At 42.7% G+C, this 26919-nt stretch overlaps 1 long non-coding RNA gene across 1 annotated transcript in view; it reads right to left on the reverse strand.

Moving 5' to 3' along the window:
• Positions 1-622: 622 nt before the first annotated feature.
• LOC149857082 (uncharacterized) overlaps positions 623-26919 on the reverse strand; it is a 43847-nt gene continuing 17550 nt past the window's right edge. The window contains exons 3-4 of the long non-coding RNA XR_016444334.1: positions 23153-23323; positions 623-15458 (exon numbers count right to left, since the gene is read on the reverse strand). This is a non-coding gene — a long non-coding RNA (uncharacterized LOC149857082). The remainder of the gene's footprint in view (positions 15459-23152; positions 23324-26919) is intronic.

A 26919-nucleotide genomic window follows, 5' to 3' on the forward strand; every position in this document is an offset into this window, starting at 1 on the left:
TGGTCATTTCTTTCAATTGCCTACTGAAAATAAACACAAAATGAAATCTTTTACAAACAGTCATTTTATAACCCAAGTCAGAACAAGAGATGGTGAAAGCCGAGGTAATCTAAAGCAATGTTGTTTGTGATTGTACATGAATTTTTCTGCCCGTGAACTCAATATATACTTTCCAATTTAAATCAACCAAGCAATGAAGCTTCCTTGAATTTGCTTGGGAAATTATTGCATGATCTAAAAAGAGCATTATATTTGCTATAGATGCAAAAGGCCAAATAAGTCAAATAGCATGATGTAGAATATTTTTAACATACACTCTGGGATTTCTTATGACCTCTTTTTTTGCGGCATTCAAGTGGGTTTTCTTAGTTTGCAAGGCACAGAAATTAGGTAACAGGATTCCTTTTGGGAAGTTGGCATTCAAGAAACTTGATTGTTGCAGTTTCATTATTCATAAGAATACACTGATTAGTTTTGACAAACAATTTTCTGCTTATGGGTGCTGTTCATTTTAAGAACATTCTGTTCATTATCAGCAGTGGTAGTATTGATCTCCTAATTTTTTTTCTGAGTGAGTGAAACTGTAATCAGGAGAACAAATGAAGAAGAACATAACAAAGAGTGATTTGTAGACAGACTTTATTGCTTGCAGATGCCCTTGGGAAGAAGGATGCTTTTCCAAATGTTTTTGCAAAAAACCCATTTTGCATAAATAATCATTTTTACAGTGTACCCATATGCTCAAACCTTAGCCAGCAAGAATTTGGCTGTTTTCAACATTCAACCAGCTGCATATATGGACCATGTTCTGTCAGTTTTGGGAAGAAAAAGCAGGCAATGTGTTGTATGACCAGCTAGGATGTCCTCTATCACTGAGATGATTCTTTAGAAACCATCAGGCTGGTAAGTCTCTTTCCAGGTTTGCTTGGGTCTCTTTGTCAGTACAGTCACTATGAAAACATAACTTCTAAATGGGTGTTGTCAAGGATCTATGGACACATTAGTCTTATGTGATAAGAAGGAATAAGATTTAGGCACATCTTAGAAAATATGTTTATTCCAACAACCCCTGAGAGAGTAACTATAAAAAATTATCTTCACTGGGGTAAGCAAAGATTCAAACAGGCTTAAACAGCCCTGAAATGTCAGGATTCCTGCCCACTGAATCTGAAATTGTTCTTGTTCCCTTCCTTCTCCGTGATCCTCCACATCGCTATACCTATTAACCATTTGCTTCCCAGTGACTTTTTCGGGCTACAGTTGTAAAGCTGACTAGCTCAGCCATTGACACCAGCTTTCTACTCATCCTTATGCTGGTTTACAAGGAAATCCAACATCTAGTGAGGCACAATGCATTCTGGGGATTTATTTTGTGCGAATGAAATGTCTATTTAGATTTGTACCAGCGGCCAAGAGACTTATTAGTGTAGTATTTTGGGTTTGGGACAAGTGAAAGGAGCTTAAGGGTGGTCATCTTAGCTGAACTATAAATCTAGCATGTTGGGGGTTCAGCTTGAGGAAAGAATAAAAGTTCAAGCAGGTTTTATTTTTCCAGAATTTCATCCCTTGTTTCATAACCAAAACGCCCGCAGGAAATAAATGGTTGGAACAGTTCCTTGGGGCATTTTTTTTCTCAAAGTTATAATCTGTTATATAACCACTAATAAGCACCAGAACACAGTAGTAAAATGTAATCATGCAGACACAACATCTAATTGTACTTGAAATCTTAACACTTAAATGAAAAGGTCTGTTGCTTAAACTGACAGTAACTTAAGAAAGAGAAAAACAAACTTTAGGATTTAATGTCTCAGTACAGAACTCTGTGTAGTATATAAGAAGGAAATAATATCTTCTAAAAATGTCTTGCTCAGTAGTCCTAGTGTTCACCCAGGTATCAGTTACTGCTGGACATTAGCCAAGAACCAAAGATTATTGTCTTGCAACTTTCTAAGATAAGTCCTTATTATTTGTCATCAGGTTGTGATTTTATCTCTAAGAACAAATAAGAAATGTGTCTTTTCCTTAAAGGGACATGCATAAACTGGCAAATGTGGACATAGATCTGTATTTTTAGTAGACAAGTCCATAGGAAATGAGATTCTCCATTGTCTTGCACTTTGTGCCATCACTTATACCAGGGCAAAACAGAATGTAACACTGAAAACCCAAACTCCAGGAAGAGCGAAGGAAACATTACAGGAATTAAATGTATTATGGAGATTTTGTGCCAAGCACTAGAAGGAGGGGAAGTATGTGAGACAAATCCAAGATGAAACTGTGATTGAGAAAAATAAAATCACTCAAGCAGCTCGAAAAAAAAACTTATCTAAGCTTAACCTTTCCCCGTACCCTCCAGAAGGCATGTAGGATCAAGGAAAGAAGGTGAGACCTACGTTTGCACGTCTAGACAAGAGCCTAAGCAATTATTTTGGGCAGAGGGCCGTTCACTGAGTTTTGGAAAGCCATCAAGGGCCACATGACAGGCAGCCAGGTGCAAATAAATATTAATTTTCTAAATTTTTTAGGGGCCCCGCAGGCTGGATAGAATGGTCTGGTGGGCCGCATCCAGCCTGCAGGCTGTTTTTTGCCCACCTCTGCTCTTACAGGCATCAACCGAAAAGTTAGCCACATGCACCGTCAAGTTACCTCAGGAGAGGGGGAATAGGAGCCAGATAATGGTATAAATCCACACTACACAAATTGAAGCTAGGGCTCAAAGTGTTCTTCTGCCTGCTACAGCAACCTCTCTGCCATCACTGTCGCCCTGCACACTTCACTGAGCTTGCTGCATTAGTCAGAGATGCAAAACTGAGTCGGTCGCAAAGGCAGAGAACCAGATTATTCATGTAACTGCGATTGGCACATCACGATGATGAGAAAAGCAAGGCACAAAGATGGCCTGGCCTTGACACTGCCCTTCCCCTCAAGTGTCCTACAGCACCAGAAATACATGAAAGCCAAATACAGATCACTGTATCGTCCCAGCCTCACCTACACTCTGCCATCGAATGCACCTTTCCCTGACATGCAGTGAACCTTCTTAAAACATAAGCTCCCCATCCTCTGAAACACCAACAGATTAAAAGGCACATGTTAGCAGGGATCTTGCTCCTGGTTTTAAAATGGGAAGGATCTTTATAGGAGGACAGCTACAACAGTATGACAGGCTCCGTGTGGGGTATAAGAATGAGCTTGTGGCAGGTTGATGGTGGAAGAGCATAAAAGTAGCTGCGTACTGAAGCTAGACTCAATATTGTCTTGTGCTGCTCCCCACAAGAGAAAAAGAAAGTGGTGAGGTTAGGTGCAGGGGGTTATGTCAGTAGATAGGGGTGAGAAGGGGATGTTAGTACCAGCATCTCTCTATTATAAATCCGCTATGTTTCAACTATATTCTAGCCTGCCTGACACAGGGGAAAATATATTGTAATTAGAACTACAAGGAGCTGTTGAACAAGCTCCTCAAGGGCATGATCATTTGGAAAAGCTGGCATAATCACAGCTGTTTGCTTGCTAGGCTCTGGATAAAGAAGCAGCTCTGAGGGCTGCCAATATTTGTTTATGCAATTTTCTCATTTAATGCAGAGAGCAAGAGCAATCAGTACTGCAAAGCTCGGACAGACCCGCACAAAACAAGACAGTGAAGCATTTGTTTTTCCCCAGAAATTCTCTGTTGAATAATCAAGGGCTTAGAGTAGGCTTGGAAGCTTTTCTTTTTCAAGGGCGCTTACACATGAAGTGGCTTCTTCCATTTTCTTACTGGATTGCTGATCACCAGTGCTGTCTCTGAGTGCTGGGTGAGATGTTTTGAATATCCCTTTTAGGTACGGGAGACTGCAGTAACTGCTCTTAAAGAAACAATGAAAACTTCATCAAAAATGTATCTTGTTGTGGATGAGCAAGGCTTTTTGTGGGTCAACTTTTGTTGAATCAACTGTGTAGCTAGGAGAGACCTAGACAAGATTTCAGGATGCATTTTAACTTTGCTCCTAATACCCACATGCAGTTCCTTTGATATGTCAAGGACCAAGCAGAGAGGGGTAAGGCCATTTTATATCTGTGCTAACAAAGTGCCTGACCCATGACGTTGGACCTTCTGCTTCTGATAGCGACCAACACCAAACCCTGCAGGTACAAGAAACCTTGTGTTAGGCAGTGATGGAATATGCTGCCCGTGAGACATTTCATGCCAGGACCTATATAAGGCAACATTAGCAGCAGGATTATTACTGATCTTCTTGGTCCTTCCCTTTTGTTTCTCTCAGAGTCACAGAAGTGCATCCCATTATCCTGACAGCAAGGCCTCTGGATCTAAACTTCACACAGGGAGGCCCTTTTACCATCATCTTTGCTTATGCCCCTGTGGTGGTACCTGGGCTGAGATCCTGCTGCTGTAGCTCTAGTGCCACCAAGTCGTGTGCATGCTACATAGCAAGGGGTAGTGGAACAACTGAACCTGCAGCTAGGAGAGGGACATGTTATATATTGTTCTGGAATTAGCAGCTGTCTTGGGAAGGTGGGATTTACAAAGGTGCATACAGATGAAGATACATGTATTTCCCCTCGTTATTCAGAATAAAATTACTGTTTGTCTCAACAACATATATATTAGACAGAGTGATGCACAACCAGAATACTCAGCATTATAGCACGGCCCTCTCTGCCTGTTCCCACTCCGTAACCAGCTATACCCAGCAATCTGTTACTCAGGGCTGACGAGAGGCAAACGGTCAGGAGGGCTAAAGTGGATCTTAAAGATCTTCTCATCTATTCTTCTCCTCTCCAAGATCCATGAATTGCATTTATTCTTAGCAACATAGGACTGAAAGAGGAGCCCTGCATCATTGGGTTCAGTCCCCTGCAATCACAGGCTACCATGAAACAGGGTTTCCTCCAAAAGGCTCCATAAGACCTTGCTCGATAGCCCTCCTCGCACACAAGAGCTATGGGGCACTCAGGCAGCACAACTCCAGCCTCGTTGTGTCCCACCTTCACCTTCCTTTCCAATAGGGGTCCACAAACAGCCTTTTGATTATGCACGGCTCCCTGGGGGAGCACTGGCATTTCTCCTCATCTGCTATAATGGACACCATGCTCTGCTTCAGAAAACTCCTTGGCTCCCATGCCCCAAACCATTTGCTGGTTCCTCCCTTTACCTGCAATCAATGCTAGATGTGAAGGGAGTTGAATATATTGGGAAAGACCTAGTTTGTCTCAGGCATTCTCTTTACCTGCTTCTTCACCAGGGGAACACAGTTTTGCCCCATCCCCAACAAACTTTGAATCATTGGCACAGAATAGGGCTTTGATCAGCTAATAATAAAAAAAGGCACCAGAAACTTATCAAGCTCAGCTGCTGTACTCTTGTATTTGAAATGGGCATTTAATCCTGTTTGTTCTTTGCCTTACCTATATGCTTTTGCATGATCCTCCCCATCAATACCCCCCCCACAAACTTCCTCTTATCTGATCCCTGCAGACCACAGTGTTCTTTATGTCTTAGAAAGAACAGCAGGGAAGGAAGAGAATGAGCTTACAATAAAATTGCAGTAGGGATTTGTGTAATGTATAGCACACATCTAAGATCAATAAACTGTTGCTTTCCTTCTTAAAGCACAGGCATCATTCACCATGCTGCAGATGCCAAAAGATGCCCCTTCTTTTAAGCAGTTGTACTGCTTTGGAACATAGAAAATTATGAAGCATTGGTAAAAGATGAGTTAGCAAGGAGATGGGAACCTGAAAATTCACCCTCATCATTCAGTCTGTTTTGCCACCAGAGCAGGAGCATAAAGCAAACCATAGATGTTAGGAAAAAAACTAAAACTAAACCAAGGAGTCATTGCAGGCTCTCTAAGCACAAGGCTGCATTGGAGTTCAATGCACTGCTGCAGCCACAGTGCATGCTGTGACTTGGCATATGTAGCTCAGAATGAGTAATCACTGTGCTTCAAAATGGAGCTAAACTAGCATCCCCACTGCCCGCAAGCTGCAGCAGGACTAGATCTGCAAGGATCTTACACTCCTCATACAGGAGCAAGTACTTATAATCCTATGGGCAGAAAGGGACAACCCTCCCTAACTCTTCTTTGGGTTGAGCTCCCTCCTGAAAAGAAACTTTCCCTTTCCTATACAATAACCACACTGACAACACTCCAGACACCTAACCCACAGCTCTGACTCCCAGATCTCTAGTCTTCCCAGAGGGCAAAGCTACTCTGCTCTTATTAATTATTGTGGTCATCAGCTGGCCCTCATTGCCAACGAGACGGATTAACAGAGCCAGATTTCTTCCCTGGCCCTTTCTCTGAATCTTTAATCCTTTCCATGTCCCAAGACAACAGGAAAATGGGGTAGGGGGAGAGAAGGGAGAGGAGAAGGAGCTGAGAAAGAAAACCCCTTCAAATATATGTCCCTCCGTAAATATTTTGAATAATCTGAGATGAAGCCGTTTTCAAAGTTAAACACGGGGTTTTCATGTTTCAGTTGGCTTTCAGTAAGAATTCAGAACTCAGCTTATTTCTTTCTTTTTTTTAAGTGTTATTGATGTAGACTAGAGACCAATTTAGTAATTCACTTGGAGAGTCTTTATCACCAGTTAAAACACTGAAGTGTGGTTTTATCAGCTTGCAAGCTGGCTTATGTGAAGCTGAATCTGTCTTTAGATAGAAATAACACCTGGAAGGACCAGCCTGTTTCTTCTGTTGGATTCTTCATGAGTGGTAGGATTTTCCTTCTCCTCTTAGCATCCCCCTGCATAAAGAGACTTCAGTATGAATCCAACATCCAAGCCATCAAAAATCACCTGGCATGTCTTAGGATGCCAGAAATAATGCTGAGTGATGTGGTAAGAGGGCCAATTACAAAAAAAAAAAAAGGGAGGGAAAATACCCATATTTAATTTATTGCTATAGCCACAAGGAAGTTTAACATTGGTTTTTGGCTGGTTCTTATTAAATCTTGCATTGTTTCTTAAACTGAATTATCACTACATGGTCCACAAGGATTAACTAATATCATGTTGTTATTAGACCAGTTATTGGCTCAGTATGTCAGAAGACTGGAAGATGAAACGAGCTAAGCTCCACAAAAGCAGAACAAAATTCTCTGCTGCTCATTCAAGAAGAAGTTACAATTTTCAGCATTTTGGAAGCAGCCTGATATGAAGAAACGTTTTTCTTCACCGCAAAATGGTCTGTTCGCAACTCCCAACAGAACGCTCCTTTTCAACAACTGTGCATTATAGATATTCATGAATTAGGAAGCATTAGACTCATGCTGGTTTACTTTGTTCACTTTTTGACAGCCTAGCTGTCACCATTAAGTATGAGTGTTTGTATAATCAGGCGCTACTTCAGTGCACTGGGCAGGAATGGAAGATGTGACTGGACATGCCTCAGACAGCAGCTTATTGCAAAGTTTAAAGAGGTGCAATAGTATTGCTGATAAGATACATGCCTGGAGTTGTTAAAAAAAAAAGCTCTTGGCATAAATTCCAGGTTTATTTAAAAACTGGGTAAGGAATAGAAAAGCCTGTGTGTTCTGAGCTCTTGTCTCTGGCTCGTCAGCTTTAGGATCTACTTTCTAAAGAAAAAAAAACAGATCAGCTAGACACATTTTGCTCAGTTCAATAGCTGAGCAAAAGGAAACTGTCACTTTCATATAACTGCTAATGCTGCTACCTTAAATGAACACAGGTTCAATTTTTGGGAGTCTGCCTGAAAACCAGATAGTTCTGTGTTTATAAGCAATGCTGACATGCATTATACTTTATTGTGCTTTGACGACAAGCTATAAATTTCTTCTAACTCAGATGTATATTCACATCTCTGCTTTCAACACCCTGCTACTAAACATGGAAGCAATATGCAGCATTTCATTTACCATATGTGCATATGAATCTATATTTCACTGAAGACATACACTCGTTGTGTGTGTCTGTGTATATATATATATGTATAACAAAGACATGCACACTCATTGATAGAGGTTATATTCGGTACTCAGCTGGACAGCAATATCACCTTATTACAGGAAAAGTGATTTAGATAAATGTGCATTTACTGCAATAATTAGAGCATGTTAATTTTTTATATAAGAAAGATGATGAATTCAGAGACAGCCACCTAGTGTAATTCTAAATCAGATCTGTCTTTCACGTTGTTATCTGTGCCTCTCTGCAAGTTCGGTATTAGAAGCACTGGTTCACTCAGGGTTGTACTAAAGAGAGGAAAGCTAAGCAGTCAGAAGGAAGGATATCTTTCAGTAAGAGAGACAAGGCATGGCGTACACGTACACTGCACAAAAATGTGGCTGAGGTTTTCAAAGATAATTAAGGGGGCTGGATTCCAAAGTGGATTTTTCAGCCATGCCAAAGGGAGGTGCGTAGGTATCCAACTCCAGCTGACTGACAGTGAGACAGTGCAGACTCGAGTATTTTGGACACTCACAAAAATGATGTTTAAACTTGTCCTTTGAACGTGGGTGTCCAGAGCTCTTGAACAGCTTTGGAAATGTTTATCTTTGCGTTTTAAGTTATGATGTACTGTCCTGAAAATGTAAGATATTTTATAGTCTCTTATATATGTCCTTTCAGTAATAATTCACTGGACCTCCCAGGCCCGGACTGCAGGATATATTCTCTTGCACCAGTAGAAAACTTGGTCCCCAGTGCTGGAAGGTCTGTATGGTATGGCAGGAGCACAAAGCCCTTGTGGACCCAGGCAGAACTTACCCAAATGAGAATGAAGCTTTGAAACATTTGCAATTCATAGCTGAGCAATTACCCACTTTCTTCCAGGCTCCTATTCAGCCCTGCAGTCATGCTCTGGTAAGCGTCTCAATTAAACAGATACAGCTGCTAAAATTAGTTACCTCAATATCTATGCATCACTCCATGCTTTTCCTTGGAGGCTCACAGGCATTTCTGTGGGGGCAATTCTATTTCTAACAATTTTAGAGCCAGCACAGGCAACTCTCCTGCCTGAACTCTTAATATTGCCAACCAGATTCTGCCCTGGGTTAGGCTTGCCAGGCTCCGCGTAAAGCAACATTGACTACAGCGGGGACCGCACATAGGCATGGCTGCCTATTCACGCAATGGGTATTTCAGGCTGGGGGCCTTAGATTTGCACAGTGCTCTTCTCTTTAGTTAGGCTGGAGCAGAATTTGGCATCCTGATTTGAATTCTCTTTTTACATACTGTACCAATCTCAGTGCACACAAACGTGTAGCTCTTCAGCTGATGTAAATCAGTACAGCTCTACTGAATTCAGCACAGCAACATCAGTTTACCACAGCAGAGAATCTGGCTTGGTGTTGCCAAAAGTTCGTAGCTCCATGATACCTACCAACTTAAATGGACATACCTGGCTACATCCTCTTGTTTTAGCCTGCAAATGTAGATAAAAGATCGGCTTCCACACCAAGCGTCTCCTGAAATCCCTTTCCAAATCTTTAGACTGTACTGGGCTTCTCCTAATACTACATTAAGAGCTTTCCTTTTCTTCTGACTTTGCATTTCTCTCAGTTCAGCCTCCCAAGAATTCCAGTTCCCTGCATCTGCCCTGAGCAAACTACTTGGCTTCACTTGCTGTGTTTACAAGAGGAGAGTGTCATAGGTGACTAATTTCTTGCAGGTCTAGCAATATTGTGTGAATGTTTACCTTATTTCTTTGGCCTGATTGGTGGAAGGTTCTATCATCAATGCAAGTTTCCTGACCATACAGCATCTAACACCTTTATGTGGAGGGCTGGAGAACCTTAAAGCTAAACGCAACAGCTGCATCTTTTTGTCTTCCCCTCTCCTCTGCCTTTTGCTTTTAAGATCTAGAGTTCTCACTCTGTTTTAGGCTGTGTACACACATTCAAATTATCCGGAAGAATTCTCTCAAGTTTGTTCTCATGGTAGAAAAACCTACCCAGATCCATGTGTACAGACATTCGAATGCTGGGGCCCTGAAGAGTAGACAGCCTGCAGGGAGAGAGCCCTGGGCACACGTCTCAATATGCTCTCAGGGCTCCATTAATCTACCTGGCAACAGATGGCAGCAGTGCATATGGCAGGTCTAACTGGCTAACCCAGACTGCCCATGGCCAGCTTGTGTTGCCAGCATGTACAGACATTTTCTCTCCTAGAAGAAATTCTCCTGGCAGTGATTTAACCCTGGTTGTTTCCAGAGCAGCCATTTTTACATTGGGAGAAAAAAGCCTGAACTTCTGTACACTTGTGTTTTCTCCTGGGAGAGCAGCAGCTCTCACCAGGAGAAACTGAATGTCTGTACAAGGCCTTACCTTAGGCCTCACAAAATAAATATGAACTGTAGCCCCAACCCAATGTGTCAGTGAAAATACTTGCACTGATTTCAGTGGGCTTCGGGTCAGGTCACCAAGCCCCTCTAAGTACTATGTGACATTGTATAAACAATGCACAAGTTGTACCTTCAGTTATGATGTGAGCTGTTATGGCTTCTGGACACAATAGGCTAAAGGATGGAACAGAACACGTGTTGTCAACCAATAACTAACCAGATTACTTTTAACACATATTCACCCAGGGTTTGAGTCCTTTCCCATAAGCCCATCCCTCTGAGTCCTTTAATACTGGACCAAGGATCCATCAATATTGCATCAATGAGGTAGAAGGAGAAAAACTGGGAATTCAAAGCTCATGGTATTATTAGGACTGATGGAGTTACTCCTCTTAGCTGTTATTACTACCTCCATATTTAATAGTAAGCTTCTTCACTGGTAGTTATCTATACACATCTCCTCTGTGGCTCCTTAATGCTGCATTCAAAGAGGGAGGAGCAGGGACTGGCCACCTTTGAGCCGCAGAAGGATGATCAGGTTGGCAGCCATACCTGGCAAATGTTTCCCCTTGGTGACACTGATGGACATCATTGCAATGGCAGTTGTCACAGAGCAGCTGGCACTGGCAAAAGGTAAGGAATGAATGCTTCCAAATCAGGGAGTGCAAACTGCCGATCAGCTGAAACAGTCCCACTGGAACAAGCCAAAATGAAGACTTCCAGCAGGACATTACTAACTCTAATTACTAGGTGTCCAGCAGGATATTACTAAATCTCCTTGGGATATTTAGATTCCTAACAATGTAAATAAAAAAGGCAGGGATTTCTTTAGCCTGGGGAAAGACCTGCTGACAATTATTCAGTTCAGAAGACAGCCATTAATATGCATGAGCTCCTCTAAAATCAGTATTTAAAAATCAGTTCTGTAATGGACGATTTTCAATTTTGTTCTGATTTTAAACCTGAAAGCACTTACTGAATGCACTTTACAGCCCCACCACACCTAGGATGTCTCAAAGTGAGATAGTCAGGAATCTTGACTGAAGTTCCAACAAACTGCCGCCTTCCCCCCGACCCCGCAATTATGTCTGCATTTTTAGTTAAAGATGCAAGATAGAAGTCCAAATTGGAGGGTGTCCAGACATAAGGGAATACATGTTGTGTCCTCCATTAGCATAAACTTACACAACTTCACTAATGTCAGTGGAACTGATTTATACCATTTGAGGATCTGGCTAATAATTCCTAAAATTAGCCTTAAAGGTGCCCTCTCTGTGCACGAACTGAAGAGCTAAGGAAGGATAAAGATAAAACAAGAACACCTGCTCCTTTCCAGCAGGCCCAGCCATGCCCCCAGAGTACCGTTCTGAAATCAATAAACCAACAGTAATGCGAGATGTAAAGTCTCAAACCTCAGCAGCTGCTTTTGAGTCCACAACCCTTGTGTAATCCCAAATGCCTCCTTGGTTATTTAAAATCCCAATGAACAGTCATCTGGGCTGAAATAAGCAGATCATTCACGATTCGTGTCTGAAACTGACACATCGTTTTTCATTAACTCTGCCTCACAATTCACTTGTCTAAAGCAGTTGCAAACTTCAAAGATAAATGTCACAGCTTTTAAATTATGTTGCAGAATGTTTTGTTCCTAATATTTCTATATGTCAAGTGCTAAAGTTATGCCAACAAATATTAAAGTTTTGCTAAAATGACTAGAAATGAAAGCAGTATAGGAAAGTTGAGGCTTTTATATTATTTTCCCTTATAACTAAACTATACATTAAAAGTCACTTTCTACTCATTAATTTATATTTACTTGAAGTGAAGTTTTGAAAATAGAGATCAATCTCTTGAAAGCAGGCAATTGAGGCATGGACCATTTTAGTATGTACATTGTTCATATATTTCAGCCTCAAGGTATGTATGAAGGAAAAAAAAGCCCTGCAAGGAATATGCAGACATATAATCAGTTACTTAGATTGTGGATTTTTTTTGCGGCCTTAAATCTTTAAAACCTCTGTGGCATGTCTGACCCTTCATCTGTCTCAGCTGGGATGCGGGATGAATGAATCTAAACTGAATTACAGAATGAGTTATAAAATGAAAAGAAAATCCAAATATCAAAGCCCTGTTGGGTTATAAAAGGACTTGGCATTCCAACTGGACCCAGCTCTGATTTAATGTCACTGCTTAAAGAGGCACTGTATCTTCTTTACCTTCCTGCAAAAATTACAGCCTGAAAAGACTGGGACCATTTATAGTCTCACAAACAACCATAACTTCCATGTTAGAAAACCAACTCGGTGAATTATTCAGCCTAGCTTTCTTTGAGTACAGCCTTATGGTCCTTATTTATCAGTGCTTTAAACAGACAAATAGCTACTGGTTGCTCTTTGAATAGCAGAGTTCTTAGCAGCTCCAAACTTCATGGAAATAATATGGCCCATTTTGTTGTTGGAGTATGTAATAAATACAAATGTTCATCTATTCAGAATGCTCTTTGTCACAACGTCTTGGAGTAACAGTGGTAATATGACATTCTACCTTAAGCAAAGAGTTAGGTTAGTTACCTCCTGGGGTCCATTCTAGTCCTATTTTCCCATGATTCACATGAAATAACCTGTTAGCATGAATGTTACTTTTTGTCTGTAGATCTCAATGCTTTTTTTTTTTTACAAAGCATCATTTATAGACAAGATGGCCGTCTACGTGCGCACTTAACTGCAGAATAGATTAATCAGCCACAGAGTAAGGCATCACTGTCTGCACGTGCAGCACTATTAGGCTGTAGTGAACTAATTAACACTGCAGTAAGATAGTACTGTTAGAGACTGTACTATCTCACATCAGGGTAATTTACTGTGATTAAACTCACACGTAGGTGCTGACGGTGGGCATAAATTGTGCCTGGTCAGCCCAGCCAGCAGGGAGCCAGACTCCTGCCTGGTGCCTAGCCACATGGTTCTGCACTTTCAGCACCTTTGGGAATTTGTACATGTGTTTTGGGACATGGCACCAGGTGCTTTAATTAGGGAGCCATGCTAATTAAAAGTGCCCGCATGTCATGTGTTTCAGTTTCCCCACACTGAAAAATGGTGGTGGGGCACTTTGAACTAAAGTTCATTGAATGTGTTTTAGTTCAAAGCACCCCGCCGCCACTTTTTCAGTGCAGGGAGGCTGATACACGTGACGTGGAAGGCTGCTGGAGTGTATCAATTTCCGTGCTCCAACGGACTCGATTAATCGAGCCTGCTCCGACATGCTGGATTTCCAGCGTGTCAGAGCAGGCCCTCCACATATCTACAGGAGCTCTTTGTGTCCCAGCCAGCCCCTCAACTGCCTGATGACACTACAGAGCTCAGGACTGACCCCTGCTCCACGCCTTTGCCCTCAGCCCTGGTGTAAACTGCTCCACCCCAACTCTGTCTTGTGTGCACGAGTTGTGCTCATGCCGTGCCTAGGAGTTATTTACTCCAGTTTAAACCACTCTGGAGTTTATTGCTTTACATTAAATGCCTGTGTAAATGCACCTGATGAGAGCAATGGTGTGATTTTCAGTGGCACTTAGTACTGACTTCATTGGAAAGTATTCAGAACATATGACAATCCATCTCACTTGCCAGATTTTCCAGAGCACCTAAACCCATAGAAAATGTTGGGTGCTGAGCACTTCTTTGAAAATTTAGCTGTCATTTAAATCCTAAGACTTTGGGGCTTTTGCCCATTGGGAATACCTGGCTTGAACCAAAAAGTGATGATGGGGAAAGGGCTGAACCCCAAACAACACAAAAAAGGAGACTGCAGATTCATAAACTGGAGCACAAGAAGAGGTTTTCCAGAAGAGACAAGTTCAAAGGCTATGTAAAATCCTAGTGTAATTGGGTGGGTGTGACTGGCCATTGTACTAAAACAGATTTACAAGGCGCAGTGGCTGCAGTACAGCCTTGGGGGTTAAAAAGTGACAGTTCTGTTTCTGGCTCAGTCTTTGTAACTTCAGACAAATATTAAGCCGTTTTGTGCCTCAGTAATCTCACCTGTTAAATAGGTATGAGAGCCTACTGTTATTTAGCCCTTCTTCTCACGCAATTGCAGTTTGACTTGGTGTAAACGCTGCAGGATATGGACTTCAGCAACAAGGGAATTCATAGCACCAAGGTGCTTCCCTAATGTCTCCCAAGAAAAATGTTCAGGTGCCTTCACAATTTGATCAGCTGTCTAGAAAATAACAGTGACCAGGGGCAAACAACTTGTTTCCTTGAAAAATATGATTCTGCTTGGTTTAAAATGATTAATGCTAACGAGACCCAAACCTCACCTTCACTTCTTGGCAGCTGCTTCAGTATCCTCATGATGCCTCCCTCTGTTTAATTAGAACAAACCGGTGTTATTTCTTACCCAAGCAAACAAGTCTTTGAAAGTGATGTTCTTCAGAGGGAAAGTGAGTGAGAGGTGCGCCACCCTGGGTCATGCTATGGGGCCAGGCGTTGCATCGTCTGAAAGGAGTTCTTTCCAAGGCATCATATATATCAAGCCAAGCAGTGTGCACTCAGGCATGTCTTCTGCTGTCCATGGATATAAATGGCTTCGCTTTATGTAATAGAAGTGCAATCTGTACAATTTGTGCATGCGAACCCTACAAGGTGAATTTATGTTGTGATTTAGCCTGATTTTCTGGTCTGTCCAAGGAAGTGGGAGTCAAGGAGAGTACTGAGACATGCTTGAATTCCAGGTGGCACTGTGATGGATGGAATTTAAACTATATGACAGAGAAACTAGTGGTGTTATAGCACGTGATCATTTGGTTGTTAGCTGGTGGTATAGTTTGCTTGTATGGGCCAGCAGGGACAGTGTGGGGAGAGAACTATTAAGCTCCAGAGTAACCCACAATTCAGGCCCTTCATTTTGAAAAACAAAATCTGCTTTTGTTCCCATATGACCTCTTCACCTTCATTGTGGAAAATTACTGATAGCAGAAACAAAGAATTAGAGATTATGAATGAGTTATTTACATTAAAGGGACAAAGTGCATACCAGTTCAAGTTTCCTGAAGTCAGAATTTTTGCACATCATATTGGCTCTTTGTCAAACTGTGTGCCCCACAACTGGACACGTGCAAGTTCAGAGTTACACCTTCAGCATCTTGCTTTCCTACAAACAAGGATAACATTAATATCAATGGAAGATCAAGACTGATTGTGTAGAAAGCTGTACCAATAGCAATAAGTTTTAAATGCACAAAATGTCAGCAAGACAAATGCACTGAATCAATTCTAATGTTTGAAAATCCAGACACTTTTTTTCTCCCTTTGCTTCAATTGTCTCGAGATGGGAGGTTTCTATTTTATTTTTGATAGCCATAGAATCTGAGGAAGGATAATAAATGGTGGTGGAATGTAAGATAATTAATGCATTCAGTAGAAAATAGGCTATATCTCAGCAGGGTATAAATTGCAGCCAGTTTGACAGACACTCTTCAAAAGGAGTCATAAGTTGTGCCTGTGCTGTTTTGCCCCGAAGAGTACTCCACTGATTTTTCTCTTGCTCTTCTGCATATGTAGTTATTAAACATTAATGGCAGGCCTGATTTGAATGATATTGCTGATGTCTCCTAAAAACACATGTATGAAAGGAACCATTGCAAACCACTTCATGCAGCCAGCCATGAGTGGTAATGCACACTCATGGTTTATCTGCTTCACAGTCATTTACTTCAGAGTTTGAATCCATGACTCTTCCCTGCTCATTAAAGATGATGTTAAAAATATGACTTTCCACCAGTTACATTCCTTTGGTTGGGATGGATACAACAGGGACTTACCTGTATGAGCTGAGCAACGGAACAACTCGAGCCAATGTGCACCCGGTGAGATGGGTGAAATAAATGCCAGTTATGAAACTACCTTTTATAATCCATCCTACCAGTGCTCAGGTCAATTCCTGTACTCGCACTGAGAAACACCTTACTCCATTCACTTTGCACATCCTACACCACCTCTTTCACAGTGTAGCAGCTATGTACTTCCAAGTGATGAACACCACCTATGAGTCCACACTCATTCAGAGTCCAGGGACATAGTGTCTTGGGAGCAAGCACTTTAAAACCAGAACCAGGCCACCAGGTATGGAGGGATTTCCTGCTGGACATAAAGCCGATGTAATGACTTCATCCCACCCTCCCTGCATCCCCAGTTATAGAAATTAGGCAGGGTGGGGGGAGGCACCAAAATGATGGTGCTGTGGGAACAACCCCGGCAGGGAGAATGAATTTAGAGCAGCCCTTGGCTTGAAAAAAGTGACATAAGTCCCTTAGCTCCCACGCTTTTTGTTTCTCCACTGAGCAGTCTGGGCATTACTGACAATCAAGCCCCCAGTGTGTCCTTGCAGCTTGTAATGTCAACACTTCTGTCACCAACGGCTGTCACGAAGGCAGAAGGCCCAGTCTCTATCAGACACCGAAGCCTTGAGCACGTTTGATACAGGGAAATCATGCCTGCCTTACTTGTGCCAACAGCAGCTTTATTCCAGGAAATAAATAGGAATAAGACCCACATGGGACCAAGGAACATGAGACTACCATAACGTGTGCCCCCACCTGTGCCTAGACTGCTTTACCTCATCCTGGAAGCTCATCAAAGCTATTACCACCTTGTTTGCAGACTCCCCCCATCCCCCCCTCCTCCCCTATAACATGGACTTTTCTAGACAATGGTATCTTTAATTCAAATAACAGCACAAGAGGCTTGAGCTGAGAGGGTCTCTTCTGCAACAGCTGCCTGGGCCTTATTCTGCATCCCTGACAGATAAATACTTCAACCACTTGAATTAATGCATATTCATTCAGCCAGAACAGGACTCTGCTTGGCGGTAATCATGGCTGGGACCCATAACAGCACTTAATGTCACCAGCCACCTAAATTTACTGTAATAAATGGAACGTTTCAATGGATTCCTAATGATTTCTATTATTAGAGCATAAAAGGCAGAGACCTGAAAAACCTAAATCACACATCTTATTGCCATTTGAATGGTAATAGCTCTGCTGCCTGTTCTCCTGGCAGGCAGGGTGAGTCCCTCAGAGAAGAAGTCCTATATGTATTCGTGCAGCCGAACGTATTTTAATCAAGCCAGGCGTGATCAGAGACACGTTTGTTTTATGACTGGCACATTATCACAGAGCAGTACATGGAAAGGACCTCAAAGCTGGAACTATCTCAACTGCTGTTGCCATCTCCCAGTGTGTATCACTAAGTGTCAACTACCTAGGCTTTTTTCTTGATATTCATAATCTGCCTTTCTGATGGCCTTTGTAGTAGCAGAAACACGTGTACTTCACTTCCTATATCTGATCTCATTGAAGCTGTGGCTCTCAGCAGAAGAGGGTCAGATATTAGCCAAGGTATTCTCTGGGACAGGCCATTTTTAAATACAATCCATAGGCCTCAGCCATGAAATTCAGAAGCACAAGTTTTCCCAGGTAGATATGATAAAAGAATTTAAAAGATGCTTAAAGAGGTCTCCTCATACAGCCTCCTACTGTAGACACTGGACTAATTCTCTGATGACTTGGTTCATATTAAGATTTGTCTCCTGCTGTAGCTTCATTATCCCTTACTAATTTCAGAGCCTCAGGATTGATAGAGCCGCTCTGCAGGATTTCTGTTAGTTATCAGGTGGGTGGGGGACCGAAGAGAATGTCATCCAGTCACGGTCAAGAGCAGTGAATATGACTGTTGAATACAGCTGTAAGAGAAACTTTCTTTACAAAGCAAAGACCTGTCTTTAGATACATCTGTATTGCCTGATGCAATGCATGCATGCATACATGTACAGCAAAAGTGGAAAAGCCCTCCAAGTATTATCTATAGTCATTTTGTAGGCTATCAGCCCCAAAGCACCCTTCAGTCCTGTGCTGTGAGGCTGTGATTTACTCCCAGTGGGGTGAAAACAGAACCTGAGAGATAGGAATGGAAAAAAAAATAGCTGGGTGCTGGACCGCTGAACAAAGCTGACTTTTACTCTGAATGCCTAAATCCCCATAACACACTTGAAATGTTCCCACAGCTGTTAAAGGGAGTTTGAACTGAAACAACGATCACTTGCCATGTTTAAAATGATCACTGTCCTCAACACTATTCTTTTCTGTGCACCTCAAAGCTCCCATCCAGAAATGACTGATCCCATAGCAGCAATGATGGCGTGAAGAACGGCACAATGAAATACATACAGAACAAGCGCCTGAGGTTTGCTTTCAGGTTCGTTATTAATCTCACTGAAGACAGTGGGGGTAGCAATGGTGGTGTAAGAAGAGTAGAATTTAATCCAGGACATTTAAGTGGAGAAGAGCAACGTGATGCAAAACAAGCAGCTGTCAAGAAAGTCCTTTCATACGGCCAACACATCTCTGCTTTGTTCAAGGGGACCACCAGTAAACGGAAGAAAGTAAATCAGCTCCCAAATCCACTGAGCTGGAGACAGAAAATCCTTGAAGAACACGGTCGAAGGGAACTACACCAGTCAGGACATTGTTATGCCTTTCCCTGAGCCTGAAGCAACGGGGTGATGCTTGCTGGTGGCTTCTCTTACATTTGCCCCAGGCCCTGCCACCTGTCTGCTCTCATCATTCACCCACTGCAGAAACACCTGATTTTGGATCACCAGCCTCACTGGCCCTGTAGTACTGTAGGTCCCATAATGGGCCGCACCTGGTGTGTATCAGTAGCTGCTGAACCAGAACTTCTTAAAACTTATGTGCTGGAGGCTGCAAGTGGGAGAGGAACAGGAAAAGCCCTGGTCATGCCCTGATCACTCTTCCTTTCAGCATCCGCTCTCTGCTGCTGTGCGGTACAGGATACTGGCCGAATTGGACCTACGGTCTGACATAATAAATGACAGACCTTATAATCTCGTTTATCATAACCTGGGTGCATCTACACATGCGCCCAACTGCGCAGTTGTTACTGTTACAGTCATTTAGTACTTGCTATCATTTAGGACTCGCGGTACCGGCTGTTGCTGCACAGCTGTTTAGTACTTGCTTTAGCAACAAGCTTTGCAAGTACTAAATGACTGCACAGCACAGCCAGTATTGCGCAGTCCCGGTGCTGCATGGGTTGTTTCTGGCCCTATTGCACAGTAGCAACGAGCTACTGCAAAGTAGCAGGGGTGTCAGGGTTCATGCCCACTGATGCTACGTCACCGCAGCTCATCACTATGGACGTAGTGTCTTGTGTAGAGGTGCCCCCTGATACCTAAATAATGGAGGGATGTGGGGACATTTAAGAGAACTTGTGAATGAATACAACCACATGCTAACACCTAGTCATGCTGAACAAATTTAAAAATGGATTGAGCTGGAACTGAGCACTTCATTCATTTCTATTTTCCCTTTTCTTCCCACCAATGCCCAGTCCTCCAATGCAGCATGTTCCCAGCGGACAGGGCACTAGATTGGGAATCAGGATACCTGGGTTCTGTTTCTGGTTTTGCAACTGGCTTTCTGTTTCATCTTTAGCAAGTCACTTTGTGTATGTGTCTCTCTGTCTCTCCTTCTCCATCAGCAATATGGGATAATGATATTTAAGATACAAAGCACTATGAGATCTCTGGGTGAAAACCTCTATATAAATGTTAAATACCGTTACGATGACTGGCTGATTGCAATGCATAAAACAAAATAACAACACTTCGGACAACAATTTGGAGTGGTAAGGGACAGGTGAATAATGGTTTTAAAGAATGAATTGGTGAACAAGTTATGATCACTTTTGGGTAGAGCTGCTTTCCAGACAAACATAGAGCTTTAGGGCAAGGGGGAAATGCAATCTGCTTTTAGTTTTAATGCTATATCCATTAAAATGCAATGTGTCTGCAAAGCAAATTTCACAATGTCTCTCAGAACAGCCAAAGTGGCAATATAATTTGTCATTCTTATTAAAGGATGTGAGAGAAATGCTTAGAAACTGCATGAATAGGCTATGTTTAACTAATAAAACTTCTTGAGATGACAGATTTCCTGAGGTATGTTATTTTGTATGCTTTGCAGCTGAAATCTTCCTAGAAGTTGACAAATACCATCGGGATTAGAAGCAAACAAGTAATTCACAGCAAATAACTTGTGTGATGAACGCCACTTACTTTTCTGCTCATGGAGTAGTGTAAATTTTAGAAATTCATCTGATTTTCTTTTCAAATATGATCTGCTCGGCAGAATGATACTGTTCCATGCATTGCATATAAAATTCAAATCGCACTGCTTTCAGTTGTGATTGGAGGATAAATCACACAGGGTTTGTTTTTCCCTTGTTAAATTGGTATGCAAGCATTTCCAATTCCCCTGACATGTAGTAGCCAAATCTTTAAATTCCTTCTACGGTTGGCAATAAAATTTGTTATAAAAAATAGATAAAATTCTAATGAAGTTAGATTCTGGAGGTTAAACACGGGGGGGGAGTGGTTTCAGGCAGACACAGGAGAAAATGAACTATCTCACCTATGAAATAAAAAAGTGAAAGACATGGGAACCACTAGCTGGAAATCCTAAGAGATAAGAGTTTGCTATAAGAGAGAAGAATTTCTGTATGAGGTAAGAGATCAAAATCTGGTATTGTATTACACAACTATGAAATACTCCTGGATATAATGAAAAGAAAAGGTCACCAGGTTTTTGTGGGAACCCTACTACAACTAGGATGAGGTGGTGCTCCGGTCATTGTGGAGATTTAAATTATGGTATTGTAAACTAATCAGTTATTTTAAAGCACTATCAGGATGTGTCAGTCACACAATCCTATCTATAAGGTATCCTCAAATGATATCAGTCCCTAGTGATTTCATGACTATTTTTTGTTGATATTTCTGACTTCTTAAAAGCTATATATTAGGGAAAAGTCTCAAGGCCAAAAGCCATGATAGTCTCAGACAGTGATTCTCAACCAGGGTGCTGCAGCACCATGGGGTGCCTTGAGAGCCTTTCAAGGATGCCATGGGGTGCCACACAATGTCAGCACTGCTAGGTGTGCAAACACAATTCACAAGATAAACCCAGAGGTTTCAAACAGAAATCCATAGTTTTAGAAACATTCTGACCTGCGGTAGGCTTTCTGAGTTCTTTGCAACAGAAAAAAAATTTCTATTATTTTTCTGTAGTCAAAAAAATGATTAAAAATGAAGAGCTGACAGTTTCTGAGACACTCAATTTTCTTGAGTCTAATGATGGCTGCCTTGAGTCTAAAAAGGTTAAGAACCACTGGCCTAAGACCATAAAGCACTGAAAGCACATTTAGCTTTAAGCATGTGAGCAGTCCCACTGACTTTTCTAGGATGATTCATGTGATTGACTGCACTGGGGACTAAGCATTATGGAGCAATTTCATGAGCTGAGACCCCAGATCTCATCTACCATGGTGCAGCTCAGAAATCACAGGGTTAATTTTGCCTTGGCACTTTCTGATCCTTTCTTTGCCTGCTAGCTGGTAATGCATGGAGGTTAACTGCTGAATGCAAGTGCCTTGGCTTTGCCGTCGGCATGCCAATTGAAGCTTATATATGTCAATACCTGCACCCAGCACTGATTAAATGTCTTCCTTTCAAGTGCATACAAAGGGTGTTTTTAAACTGTAGTGCGCAGCATTGATCATTACATTATCGCTGTGTTATACTTAATTTCCTCTTCATTTTTCTAGTCAAGCTCTGTGTCATACTATATCAATACTGGTGGCAACATGCTGATTGATTCTTTCTCTCTCGTTTGGCAGGCAAGCACGCTATAGGGAAATCGGGAGACTGCTCGTATGCCATCCCCACAACACTGGATGCTCTTATCCATGTTTGAAAATGGAATTAACCTGGGCTTTGTGATCTTCCGTCCTCCCACGTGTTTTGTAGCAAGCAATTAAAAAGCACAGCTGAACAGCATGAAAAGGCCTTGGAAGTTTAAGGGAGTACTGTGCAGAAGGGAAGGCTTTCTGCGGCAGGCGCAAGCATGCCTGGGCCCTGAGAGTGACACCAGCTTGATTTAGTTTTACTCATGGCAACAACAGAATATTTCTGATGTGTCTTGATAGGCAACTACCAGGGGCTGGAATGTCCCCAACTCTTACTCAATCATGAGAGGAGAGACGGGGGCTGAAGTGCTGGCTGGGGCTTCAGGCCAGGAGAGTGAAGAGTGGTCGTACAATATTCCACTCTTTGAAGAAGTGGGAGGGATGGAGGCAGAGAAGGGAACGTAGCCAGAAAGGCTATGGCTACTATATCCCTGCTCTCCCTGCCAAGTGTCGCAGGAGTTAACCAGACAGAGCTTGGGAGTAGGCTGATCTGGGGGATAGGCTGAAGCAGCTAGTTTTTCCTCCCAGAACAAGGAGAGAGTTGAAGAGAAAGCGTCCCTTTGTGAGAGGCGGTTCCTTCCTAAAGCTTCTCCTGACATGGGCAAGGAGCTGGCACCTTTCATGGGCAAATAAGCCTGTCAGAAAGCTTCCCAGTAGTTTTATCAACAGTTGTTGGCTCATCAGTGATATGTAGCTGGACACCACATCCATTAAATGAAAGACTGCAGAAACACAGTGGTGATTACCTCTCCATGAACCCCAAATGCCAATAAATGCAACCCAGGACAGCTTACGAATCAAAGGGGATAATAACAACAAAACTTTTGCCCATGTGGGCAAGTCCTTTCCTGATATTTAAGATCCATTTCTAACCCATCTGCATCTCAAAACACAGACTGGGATTTTGAGCATTGTGTGATTTAGTAATATGCAGGTTAGCATCTTATTAGCAGCCCAGGGTCAGGGCAGCACACAGAGACATTACCCCAGGGAAAGAACAGGAATTTAACAGAGTCTCACTTTGGTCCCTGCTTCCTCCAAGTTCCAGGGAACGTTTCCTGGTGCAGCTCACTTCCTCTGTGGCACTGACTCAGCTGTGCTGGCTGTAGGGGTCAAACCTTGGCTCTCACGGTCCATCTTCTAAGTGAAAGGAGCCACTTGCAGAGAACACTCTTCACCTTGCATTACAACCTGCAAAACAAGCAAGTCTAACTCAGCACCAATGCGCAGATCTGCTGGGACAGAATCTCTTTGCAAGTCCCTTGTCCCTTGAAGCCAAAAAGTCGCATTCACAAAATGCAATAAATAAATCATACGACTCTTGCTACCACCATCATTTTTTAAACATTTTTAGCACAATGTTCCTAAGTGTGCACCCAGTTGACGTACCTACTCTGTGCAGACCCCATTCCTTATCTGTCATATCTGTGATACCAGCAATATAAGTGGTTGTCGGAAATTAATTAACAAGACAAGGTCCTAACCATTTTTTCTGATAGGTTCAATTTAGTAATTTGTAATAGCAATTACAGGTTCTATATCTATCACCATTTGTGCTCCCTACATACTAGTAGCACAGATCTGAACAGCGGTGATAACTAAATTATTCAGGGTATATTAATAATTCCAAGTCAGTATAATCAAATTTCTACTGCATTTGATTATGAAGAGTACAAGGGAATAATCACAAGTTTTAAATGGAGTTTACATGATAGCTGGTTGAATAATGGAAACAATTTTCATTAATAATATATTGAACAAATATTGCCCGACAAATACTTGGCATATTATATTTTTAAATGGCATTTGCCAGCTCTATGTACATTAAGATGCAAACAAACAAACATGACCACAAAGGTGAGAAATAAGAAAGCTAAAGTACATATAAATTATATAACCTTAATGTCATTCCTGCCACATGGTAATGACAAAGATGCATACAAAGACAATCTGTTAGTAGTAATGATACAATGCAATTTCTTCCACTTTGTATTGGTTTAGATACTGCAAGAGCTGGACTGTACTGCTGTGCTAGGGTACCCAGTTAAGATCTCATGCTAAAGCCTTGGGATAGGGCAGGGGGGTTTCACTTGGTTTTCTCCTTTTCATGGGAGAAGGGTTTCAAGGAGATGAGGGGAATGCAGGGGACACAGGGTAAAACTCTCACTGGTAAGGCCAGGATTTTGTCCTTCTTTGCAAGAGCGCTCAAGAAAGCGACAAGTACAAATCCCATTGGCTTTCATCAGGGCTTGTGCTGCTGTTCCATAAAGCCCACCTTGCAAAGTAGTCCTAAATTGCTAGAAGCGAACAGGAAAAGTTATGAGGTGGGACAAGCCAGATCCCACTGGTAGTGGCTGGGTAGCAGTAGAAACACGCCATCCTGCAGAATTCCTGCTTGGCTCACCTTCCATGTCGTTGGGGATGGCCGCAGAGACTGACAAACACCAAGGGAACTTCATCAGGTTGGAGGCATGTACACGCCCAAACCAAGACAAGGGGGTGGTTGCTGATGGCTTTCACAGGGAGCAACTGTAACAGTACTAAAAGGGGACCCCAGAGAAATCAGTGTTATTGTGAGCCAGTCAGTTGGCTCTAGAAGGCCTGGCAAAGATGCTGATGTGGTGCTCAGGTTTCTTTGTGTGCTGAAAGACACAATAGCTGAACTCACCCAGGTACTGCTGTAAAAGGATTTGGGGCTCAGAGAGTGGCTGGACTGTGCTAGGATCTATGGCAGAGACGACTGATCTAGGGAGCACGTGCACTGGGCAAAGAAGGGCCTGAGTACTTCCAGGGATAGGTGGTCCAGGTGAAAGACTCAGGCCCAAGCAGTCAGTGAACTCACTGCACAGCTCGCCGCACACATACGCACCAGCGAGTGCAGGAGACAGTTCCATAGATTTCATAGACATTAGGGGCTGGAAGGGACCTCGTGAGATCATCGAGTCCAGCCCCCCACCGTAGGCAGGAAGTCAGCTGGGATCAAGTGACCCCAGCAAGAAAAACATCCACGTTTTTTGAAAGAGCCCAGAGTAGGTGCTTGGTTCTTACCCTGCAGGAAAAGAGTCAGGGGCTCTTGAAACCACTCATCACGTTGGACAGTATTCAGCAGTATATTTAAGTGCCGGTTCCTGAGGATGTTGCATCATTGCTGGGGAATATCCATAGGCAACTCCCCACAGCGGGTTGCCTCAATCTCTGCCATGGGCTGAAACCTCATTTTGCTTGAATAAAAGTATAGCTTTATTGCCAAGAGCAATGCTCGCTCCTTGGAAGACTTCCTGCCACACCAAGGAGGTTGGTGCTGGTCATGTATGTAGGCCATGACCTGGGATGACCTCAACTGACTTCCACCCAACATAGATAAAGCTCTTTTTGCACATTGCAGGTGTTCAGGTACCTGACTGTAATGCTCATGTTGCACAGCCTGTCTATTCTGATAGCAGATATTGTTAGACACTGTTCAGTACAAATAAATAATCATATTTAAATGTCAGGCTCTCACTGGCCTAAAAAGAGGTTTGCATCTCAGAACTGCTACATTAAAAGATTGAAAATAATTATGCGCCATCAATCCTGCCTAAAGATAGGCAGTGTTCCTGAGACACAAGAACAGATATTTTCTCCCTTGCACAGACAGATATAGCTCTCATTTATCATATACTCCAAGGGTCCTACTGTATTTTGTGGCAGCACAAAGAAAGAACTAGTTCCCATCAATATTAGCTGCTGATATTAGGGATGTAATGGAAAAAATGGACCAAAAAACCATGAATACTAGTTCTGCATCACAGAAAAATAAAAAGAAACAGCCCTGTAAAAAATGCATAGTCCCGTGTTGTGAAGGTAGCAAAATGCAGGGCCCAGAGTGAATGACTCAGCTTTCCATAGGGATTGTTTAGTTGAAGTGGAGTGGAGATCTAAAGACATATTGGGTGCATCTACAAGTGAAATTAAAGTGAAGCACTAAACTTCAGAGCAGTTTCACAGAGTCAACTGCTCCTGGGTGCAGTTGACACATGTGCCCAGGACAGCAGCACTTTGAGCCAGGGTGGAGCAGCCCTGGCCTGGCAGGAAGCGTGGGGGATGGGCCTCAGGCTCTGGGTGGCAACACTGGGCAGCAGAGGGGCTGGCTGGGGCATGAAGGTCAGGCAGGAGTCTGGCCCTTGGCTGGCTGGGAGCAATTTAAACCTTGTCTACACGTGTGTTTAACTACATGTAATGACCCCGCCATAAGACTGTACTGTCCCCAACAGTACTACCTTAGCGCAGAGTTAAGTAATTTACTGTGCCCTAATACCAGCATATGTGTAGACTGTGATGCTTTACTGTGGAGCTAATTAGTCTACTCAGCAGTAAAGTGAACATGTAGATGCAACCACTGGGACAGCTGGTGTAGGTCACTCTAGCAGCATTGATCCAGTGAAGGTACCTGATTTACACCACCAGAAATGTTAGTTCACTGTGAGAAAAGACTTGGAGGAAGTTTCATGTGAGTTACTTGCATCTGAAACATTACAGTGCATGAATGAAAGCATGGTGACATGTTTATAGATTGAAATAAACACCAAAGATGGCAAAATTTCAGAGCAATGCCCCACACTCCTGCTCACTCCCAGTGCCCACCAGCCCCACAGTACGGTGGGGGGCAGCATGCAGCCGTGATCCCACACTCACCGGAAGGTAATGAGCTGGTGCTGAATGCCAGGAAAAGCGGTCCCTCACCCGCCCTGTGGCTGGTGCTCCCTGCTGCAGCCGCTTGCAGCCTGCACAGGGCTGTCCTGAGCAGG

The sequence above is a fragment of the Crocodylus siamensis genome, chromosome 9 (assembly GCF_052110815.1).
Source record: "Crocodylus siamensis isolate JL-2025a chromosome 9, ASM5211081v1, whole genome shotgun sequence".
Lineage (NCBI taxonomy): Eukaryota > Metazoa > Chordata > Crocodylia > Crocodylidae > Crocodylus > Crocodylus siamensis.